Raw genomic sequence first — 9,887 nt, forward strand, 5'->3', positions numbered from 1 at the left:
AAATCCTGTTTGCCCCCTAGTGTGATAAAGCAGTATTACACAGCTAAGATATATATGTCACAATGTCCAACAGCAACAGGTGATGTTGTTGTTGTTGTTGTTGTTGTTGTTGTTGTGTGCCTTCAAGTCAGTTTTGACTTATGTTGACCTTAAGGCAAACCTGTCTTGGGGTTTTAATGGCAAGATTTGTTCAGAAGCGATTTTCCTTTGCCTTCATCTGAGGCTGAGAGACTGTGATTCATCCAAGGTCATCCAGTGAGTTTCCATGACTGAGTGGAGATTCGAACTCTGGTCTCCAGAATTGTAATCCATGTTGGCTTTCAAGCATTAGACAAAGACCTATCCAGAGTTAAGAGCTTACCAAAATAAATAAATAAATAAATAAATAAATAAAAATAAAAATACCCTAATTATAAATAACTAATTAGTTTTTTTTTATTTTTTTAAAAAATCAAAATTACTGTATTGCTTGATTATAATTCACAGTTCAAGAGGGATAACTGTTCCCTTTTCACCATATCTGTAGCTGTAGGTGGAAGATTACATGTGTCAGATGCTGGCTCATGATGTACTTTGTGCTCCTGCCTCCTACTCTGCTATGGATGTTCAGGGGATAACAAGTGGATGGGAGGAAACATTGTCTTTTACTACAAGTCAGCAACTTTTAGCTTGTAGATTAAACATATAGACACACAATATTTTAGACACTTTTAGAAACTGGATAACTGGAGACCTTGAAAATATAGCTGTTTCTTTGTTTGTTTCAAAAAGGGCAAGTTTCCAGACTTTGGACTCTCATGTTTGCTGCAGCTGTCTCTGCCCTGCTCTTCTAGTGTTGTGATGATTGCTAGGTATTCACACTGTCAGTATCCACAATGCATGAGATTAATGCTATATCACTCCAAAACATAGTGGGAAATTATCATGGAGACTCTCATCAAAGGAATTCTTCTGACATTTTTTTAAAAATATGCTACTTGTTGCAGTCCTATGGTTGTGGAAACAGATAAGAAAAGATCATGTGATAAGACCTTATAAAAACATCCAAGTCCAACTTAAGGCCATCTTGAATTGAAGGCTCCTTTCTCCCCCTGCCGGCGTGGTGTAGCAGTTTGAGCATTGAACTATGCCTCTGGAGAGCAAGGATCAAGTCCCCACTTGGCCTGGGTAATCATGGGCAAGTCACACTCTCTCAGACTCAGAAGATGGCAATCGCAAACCCCCTCTGAAGAAACTACCCAAGAAAACCCCATGATAGGTTCATTTAGGGTTGCCATAAATCAAAAATAACTTGAAGGTACACAACAACAAAAACAACAAATTCTCCCCCTGTAAATATGGTGGCCACATAGGAATAAATCAGGGGTTGGGGTTTCTGTTTTATATTATGGCCATGTAAGGGGAAAGGCGGGGTGGCAAGCTTTTTGTCCATTTCATAATTGTGTGGAAGAGGGAATTTCAGCAGCTTAGGTTCCCTGTTTCATTGAACAACTGAAGAAAAAGGAGTCCTGCACTCCTTTTCATGAGACTACACTTCTAGGAAAAGGGCCTTTCTTTTATAACAACCGATCACAACACTTCATTTTAAAATATTTGGATGAAATGAAATGCTATGCAGAATGACAAGAGAAAAAGTGAATTTTCTTTATATTTTTCCCTGCAAGACATCTCACCTCCATTAAAGTGGCTATAGCGGGAAAGTCAGTGAGCTTGTATGGTACAGGTGCCTGAAAAGGGCAGCCTGCTGGTGGCCTAATTCCCTCCAGAGGGAAGCCACAGCCTCCAAACCGAGCGGCTTCATTTCTATTCTAAGGAAAAACTGGGTTCTTTTTCAACCGCACTGCTGAGTAGCAAGTGCCCATTGGTGCACTCGCGACATGAGCAATGCGTGGCACTGTGCAGAAGCTGCACGGCACTTATGTCACAATGGTGGTTCCCATGTACATGGGACGCCGCCATTGTTACACTGCTGCGCTTTGCTAGGGTTAGGGACCGTATGGTTGCTGCATAGTCCCTAACCCTAGAATCGGCAACAGCACACCATAGTCACTTGATGTTGCCATAAAACTCCAGGAGACCCAGGTTCAAATCCCGATCAGCCATGGAAACCCACTGAGTGACCTTGCAAGTTGCTCTGTCTCAGAGGAAAGCATATAATTTGAATTAATCTTCCCAAGAAAATTCTATGCTAGGATCACTATAAATTGGAGGCATTTTGAAGGCACATAACAACAACAATCAGGAAGGCAAACCACACACTTAAAGATGATCTGCCTGTCTTCTCTTCTTCCAAGAAAGGAAGCAGATCTTGCTGTGTGTACTACTGGGAATCCTTGCCCTTAAAAGTTGATGCAACATTGTGAATAATACAACTGCAATTCTGGTGAGACAGGAGGGTTCAGATCTAGCACCTCATATGATTCCTGTCTGATACTCATGGAATAGCTTCTCCCATGCTATGATAACTTGCAGTGTGGTTAAACCATTAAAGCAATCTCAGGAGACAACTTGCTGTTCTATGATTTTGCACCACTTTGGACAACCTAGCCTCTTTTCCTTCATTCCCAATTCCCCATATGATGCCATTGGAGGAGATACAGATCTGTGCGACTGGCAATAAAATAAAATAAATAATGGCAAGATGGATTATTTGTTTAGAGCTTTCCCTCTGGCCCCTTGCCAAAGGCCAATAAATTAGAAAGCTGCTTTCTTCAGTTTAGTCTTATTTTTGGTTTTGCTCACAGTCAAGTAGCAAGACAGATATATTTTGAACGGAGCCAGAAAATTGGTTTTAACTGCCTGTGAAGAGCTAAAAGAAAGACAGGAGAGAGGGGGGTGACTAAGCTTGTTCCATTCATCTCTCTTTCTGTTGTTGTTTTTTTTAAATGCAACATTTTTATACTACATGGTGACTCGCCTACAAGTTTAAAGGTCAAAGAGGTGAAGAGTTTTCACTGCTTTTTACAGTCTCAAGGGAATCAGATATTTTAAAATGCATTTTACCTTTTTATCATCCTTCCACACTAGCAGAGGCAGCGATTTACAACATCCTATAAAATTTCTCTCTCTCTCTCTCTCTCTCTCACACACACACACACTTTTTGTACCACAGAGTTAGAACATAAATCATCCTTATCTAGAAATCTTCATCTAAAGTGTTTTAAAATTGTTTGCATTTTACAGATGCAACTGGCTTTTTAAGCATAGCTCACTTCAGGGATATTTGTACTCCCACAGAAAAAGCCAAAGAAGTTTCATTTCATGTCTAATATTATAATTTGTGGGCAGGGAACATGTCAGCATTGTGGACGTTTGAACACTGCATTTTATTTTTCTTCTTCCATTCCCCTTCTTTGAATGTTATTTGGCTAGGGATAAATATAGGGTGGGGGGAACCCTATGCAAATGCCACACTGCAAATGCAAAATAAGAATATGTCTGAATCTAATTAATTTATCCACACAATATCCCTTTGAGGTAGAAAAATGCTATTAAACTCATTTTTCAGATAGCCAGGAAGGTTAATAATTTGCCCTGAAAAAGCTTCTAAAATACAACTCAGAGGTCTGTTGTAACAAACTGAAGGATCCCACATTTTTATGATTATGACACTTTCCTTCAGCTGTTCTGTACAAAATTAGTTCTAGGGCTGAGCCAGATTTCTGTGGGCATTTTTAATCATAGAAATGTTTTATAGTAATGGAGTCTTCATTTTTTATTTTTTATTTTATTTTATTTTTTGGTGGAGAAGTGGGGAGTAATTTGCTTCTCCTTCTTTCTCGATGTAGTTTTGTGCAATTTGTATGAAAATGGCACATTTTGTAGAAGTGTTCCTAGGCAACCCACATGTAGTTTCAGAAGGATAGGTGGAGAAGCTAGGGACTTATTATCTACAACTCCTGTACCTATAAAACTCTATATACCTCAGGTCCAGGTTATTTAGCAAACCATCTCTCTCTCTCTACAAGCTGGCCCACACTCTGAGATCATCAGGAAAGACCCTTGTTTCAGTTCCACTACCATCACAAACACAGTGCTGAGAGGATATGTGAGGGAGAGCCTTCTTGGGAGCTGCTCCTAGGCTTTGGAACTCCTTACCTAGGGAGGCCAGAATGGTCCCCTCTTTGCTGACCTTCCATAGGCAGGCTAAAGCCTTTTTATTCAGACAGGTGTTTAAAACAGAATGTTTTTAAAGAATGGCCTAGGAAGTGCTGTATTGTTATAACTGACGCATTTTAAAGATCTTTTTATCTTTTAAATTGCATTTTATTCTTTTACTGAATGTGCATTGTTTTAATACTGAAAATAGTTTAAATTCTATTTTAAAGCTTTCTTTTTGTATGTTTTAATGCATTGTTCTTTTAAATTGTGAGCTGCTTTGAGTCCTAATTTTTTGGGTAAAGTGGGATGTCAATAAATATAATTGCCACCATAATCTTTGCAAACTTGTTTAAGTCTACTTATGTAGTGACGTTTGGTAATGCTGAAAGGCAACCCATGCATTGTGTCATCCTTGTGCCATCTATGTTAGTCAACCTGCTTAAATGCCATGCTCTCCCTAAAGTTTCACAGCAATGGCATTGTTGCAAGGGGTTAATTAGAAGAAGTGTAAGTACTTGATTGGTTTTCATTTCTGCTAGGATCCCAATGAATTAAATGAATTTAGACAAGTTTTTTTTTTACTACTGCTTTACTTGAATCATGGAATATCAATGCATTTTGAATTTTTTACTTATTCAACTTGAGCTTGGAGCTAGGCAAAGGAAACATAGAAAGTGGTGAGAGAATAGAGATGAGAACAGGAATGGAAGTGTGAAGTGTTATCCAGGTAGCCAACAGATAAAGGAGACAGGTAAGCAGGTATTGGAAGTGAAAGAAGCAGTCAGTCAAGGAGATAGAAGTAGGTGGGAAGTGACACATTTGGCAGGGTGACATAGTTTTGGTGTTGAGCCAAAAGCTTGGGCAACAAAATGTGAAATGTCCACTCAGACAACCAGGATGACTGCACCAAAACAGCAACGGGGAAGTCAAATAGCAGATGATAGCAGTCATGATGGAGATCATGCATAGTAATATGTGAAACAAATACAAACTATCTCCTATGTTACTTGCTCTTCTGTGCTTCATCATCTGCAGAGCATTCTGCAGATTATTTGAGGGTATAAAATAATACATAAAATAATGTGCATTTTGAACAAGGTATACTAATAGAGAGCCACTTGTAAGCATTTGTATATGCAAAAATATGCTTCTTCCTCCTTCTCATATATTTGCATCACTGTCATCATTGTCCACCACCTTCAGTAGCAATGCAGCATTTTCCACAGGAATATCTCTTAAACTTAGGCACAGTAGAAAATGACAGCCTGCTGGTGCCTGTTTTTCCTCCGGAGGGAAGCCACAGCCGCCAAACTGCATGGCTTCCCTCCAGCAAAAAAAGGACCCATGAAAAGTGGGGTCTTTTAAAGCTGCAGGGGCATCGTAACAAGTGCACCACTGGTGCACTCATTACGTAAGCACTGTGCGGCAACGTGCAGACACTGCATGGTGCTTATGTAACAATTGCAGCACCCATGTATACAAGGTACCACCATTGTTACACCACCATTACATTCTAGCGTTAGGGACCATGCGGTTGCTCTGCCATCCCTAACCCTAGAATCGGCCCTGGTACACCGCTTATTGGCAGTATGTACCAGGCCTTAGAGGCAGTGGATCCTTTCCAACTAACCACAGGTTCCATTAAGGACAAGGCAGTGTGGCAAAATGAAGATGCTAGTCCTTTGGCACAGAGAACAACTTTTAGTATGGATTTCACCACTATCCCTACTCATGGTAGTTCTGCTGCTACCATGTACCTTGACCACATCATGAGTTGTTTTCATCTATGAATGTGTTAAATAAAGAAACTTTGTTTTACCATAGAGTGCTTGGGTACATACTACAATAGATCGGAAATGATCAAACACTAATGTATAAGTGTTAAAATGAACCATAGGACAACACAGCAACCCACCACACCATATACACCATACATATATACATATACACCATACACATATACAATCTTGAATGCCTGGGTGGGGAAATGATGGGATTGGAGATTTGTGCAGGCAGGAACACTGTATTTGACAAAGCTGAATGTGGACTCCAGATTCTATTTTTCACTGGCATAGCCAAGGGGCCCTCTTAGACAAAATGCTGTTGGGATTCCCACCTTGTCATCTAAGAATAACTACAATAAGGTGATATGTCAAATTAGTAGAACCATTAGTAGAACCATTAATAGTATGGTTCTCAAAAGTTCATAAATACTAAATACCAGAAAGCGTTATTTTGCATGTGTGTGCACCCCAGGAGTAGAAAGATTTAAATAAATGACTCTTGATTTGATACCTCTGACATTGTAAAACGAATCACCATTTGTTATGTTCAGAGCAAGGAAGAATTATAATAAAAACCCCAGAGTTAGTTGAGGTGGTAGTGAGGGAACACACTTTGTAGGCATGCTTCATAAATTTCAGTTACTCATTATGTCTTATTAAATCTTTATATAACATTATCTTGGCATTCTGAAAGCAATGTAGAGATAGACCAAGCTCTAAACAGCTAGGCTTCTCAGAAATTGACAGCAATTCATAATAACTGAGGTGCAAATTTCATGGCAGTACTGGTGGCACATCATCACATATTAGGTGTAGTGCTTCTCAGGCCAGGAAGCAGATCTCTAAAATTGCAATATACTGGATGTACCTCTGGATGCACTTCCCTACAATAAGCCCTGGTGATGCAATCCCCTGGTTGGGGATACTTGATTGTGAGTTTCTGCAGGGCAGGGGGTTGGACTGGATGGCTCCCATGGTCTCTTCCAACTCTATGATTCTACGATTCAATGGTTAAATGCCCATTCTGCAGCCACAAAGTTATAAGTTTGATCCTAGAGGAGGGCTCCAAGGTCTACTCAGCCTTCCATCCTTTTATAGGTCAGTAAAATGAGTACCCAATTTGTTGGGGGAAATTGGTTTACACATTGTTAAACCATTTAGGGTGTGCTAGAAAACATTTGGGGATAGCTGTGTTGGCCATTTAGCAAATCCAATCAAAAATCCATTATACATGTTGCAAGTTTTCAAAGCTTTCACTGGTTTCTTCATCAGGCAAGATGTTACAAACCAAACAGGAGAAAAGAAAATTGAACATGTTAGTCATAGATCTGCATTTTGCTGTTTCTGTTCTTAGTTTTAGATGGTATGAAGGGGCATATCTTGCAGGCTGGGCCCTCCTCCTTCTGGCCATGGGGCAAATGAGAGCTTTACAAAGTCCAGGAAATTTATCATCCATTTGTATCACAACAAAGAGATTTCCTTTGCAATCCAATCCAGCCATTCTTTGTGAGGCTGTAGGACTGTGATAGCCTCAACAGGGGAATCTTAAAGAGTCAGCCAGAAGACTGGAACTTTCCTATTTAAGTTTTGACCTCCAACAAAGGTAAAACATTTTTTCTTCTTTTTAAATTTGGAATGGATTGGGATATTTTACCTCAACACTACCTAAAGTTTTCCTGATACAAAAACATGGAGGTTTCTTGAGAAATCCAGTGTCTTCTGCCTACAAAGGGGCCTGTGGCTTCACAAAGATGGAGACATACATCTTTTAAACTACACATTTAGAATAGAAAAATATTTTCCAATTCTTTCTATATTTTTTTCCAATACTATGTAAAACAGTATTATATCCATGTTTTCTTATCAAGCAGCCTTTTGGTAGACTATGGCCTCCAACAGATGGCCCCAAAGGGTCTTTGTTGGGCCAGTTCAGCAGCAGGGCATGCACATGACACACACCCCTGGATTGCACAGAGGCCATTTGATACCCATGCTGGGGCTGTCTAACACTGCACAAACCTGGCTGCAAAAGCAACGGTTTCTTACCCGTCCTTTTTGCAGCTTGTTTGGGACCGCAGCAGCAGCTGCCCTCGGGACTGCAGAGTCTGGTTGCCATGGTCTCCTAGCAGTCCTGTGGCAATTGGCTGCTCCTTTTGCTCTGTTTGCTTCACCCCATGGCTGCATCAACACTGCAGGAATAATCCAGTTTCACACCACTTTAGCTGTCATGGCTCAATGCTATGGAACTATGGGAACTGTAGTTTTGAGAGATGTTTAACCTTCTCTGTCAGAGAGCTCTGGTTCCAAAATAAAATACAAGTCCTAGAATTGAGCCATGACAGTTATGGTGGTTTCAAACCAGATTATTTCTGCAGTCTTAGTGAATGACCAAAGAAAACCTTTTTGGTTTATCAGCAAAGTCTGTCATTTAAACCTTTCACATTTGTTTATTCATAGTGGGCTTGTTCAGAATGTAGTTATGATTAATTCTATTGCATTGACTCACTCCTAAGAAAGGTCAGAGAAGCATCACAGTGAAATATACAAGAGTTCTACAAGAGTTCTACGCCAACGATAATAATTTTATTTTTATTTGTTTTATCATTTGGCAATTGTGCCACCTGGTTCCATTCACAATACCTTAACCAAAGAGGCTTCCAATACATGCTGACCAGAACCCAAAGAAATATGAAACAGCATGCTTGCTGACCTTCCCCCATAATAATATTCCACCAAATTATACTGTTACTTTTTAAATATCCATCATCTGGATAAAATTGTGAAACAGGTGAACTTGCCTTCACTGACTGAATAATATGAGGCAAAATATGGAAGAGAGAAATAGAAAGAAGGTGAAAGGATTTCCTTTTGTAGCTGGGATGGAAAAACAGGCAAACAATTGTACTGCACTCAGAGATGATCGATTCCCTTCTTAAATGATTCAGCTTTTGAATCAATTCACTTAGGCTCTGTTAGCTGGTTAAGATTGGAGACTTTCCTAATTAATTAAGCTTGCAACAATATTTCACCCCCTGTCTTTTGTATTTCATCAATCTATATTCCAGGTTACCATCTCACATCATACTTTCCTAAATATTTCCTTTTGATGTATGCAGATAAATCAGGAGTTAAGTGCTTGAGCAATGTAATTACAAAGATCATTTCTTGCGGTTTGAAAGTTCTGAGCAGAAACCTACAATGATTAAGATTTTGTATACATTACTTTTAGTTGTGGCTTGCAAGGAGACACATTACTTGTGTTCTGTGAAAGAAGAGAAGTTTAGCATTTCCCCTTGATAAAGATGGAATTGGTTCTACTGACATGTACTGCACAGATATGGTTAAAACATTGCCAGTCATCAATGTTTGCTTTGGCTGTGGCATTACAGTGATCCAATAAAGGTATTACAAAACCTTGAATTTTGTACAAATATTGTTTTATGATGAAGAAGAGCAACAAACCTCATTTCGTTAACATGCAATTATTCTTTTGAAGAATATATATATATAATGTATAGAACACACACCTTATATAAAGAATAAGACAAAATAAAAATTTAAAGTGATAGAAATAGGTTCAATTACTTGTGTAGAGGGATTAATAATAATAATAATAATAATAATAATAATAATAATAATAATAATAATAATAATAACCAATGCAGAGAAATGGAAATGGAAAACAAAGGAAGAAGAAATCTTTTTCACAAGATCAAAGAAATCAAAGGGTAATTGAAATAAGAATGGGGATGATTTATGACAAACTGGAAAACACATTGCACAACCAAATAGAGATAAAAAGATAAAGGTCCAAAACACACTCCACAAATAATCCACTTTGAGATTGCTTAAACTGCCCTGGCTCAATGCTAGGGAACTTTGCAAACTGTAGTTTTGTGAGACATTTATTATTCTCTGTCAGAGAGCTCTGTTGCCACAATAAACTACAGTTCATAGGATTCCATAGCACTGAGCCAGGGCAGTTAAAGTGATCTCAGATGG

At 38.9% G+C, this 9,887-nt stretch overlaps 1 pseudogene; it reads left to right on the top strand.

Moving 5' to 3' along the window:
- Positions 1-9,142: 9,142 nt before the first annotated feature.
- Positions 9,143-9,253, top strand: LOC121930253 (annotated as a pseudogene).
- Positions 9,254-9,887: the final 634 nt, after the last annotated feature.

This window comes from Sceloporus undulatus, chromosome 4, assembly GCF_019175285.1.
Source record: "Sceloporus undulatus isolate JIND9_A2432 ecotype Alabama chromosome 4, SceUnd_v1.1, whole genome shotgun sequence".
Taxonomy (NCBI): domain Eukaryota; kingdom Metazoa; phylum Chordata; class Lepidosauria; order Squamata; family Phrynosomatidae; genus Sceloporus; species Sceloporus undulatus.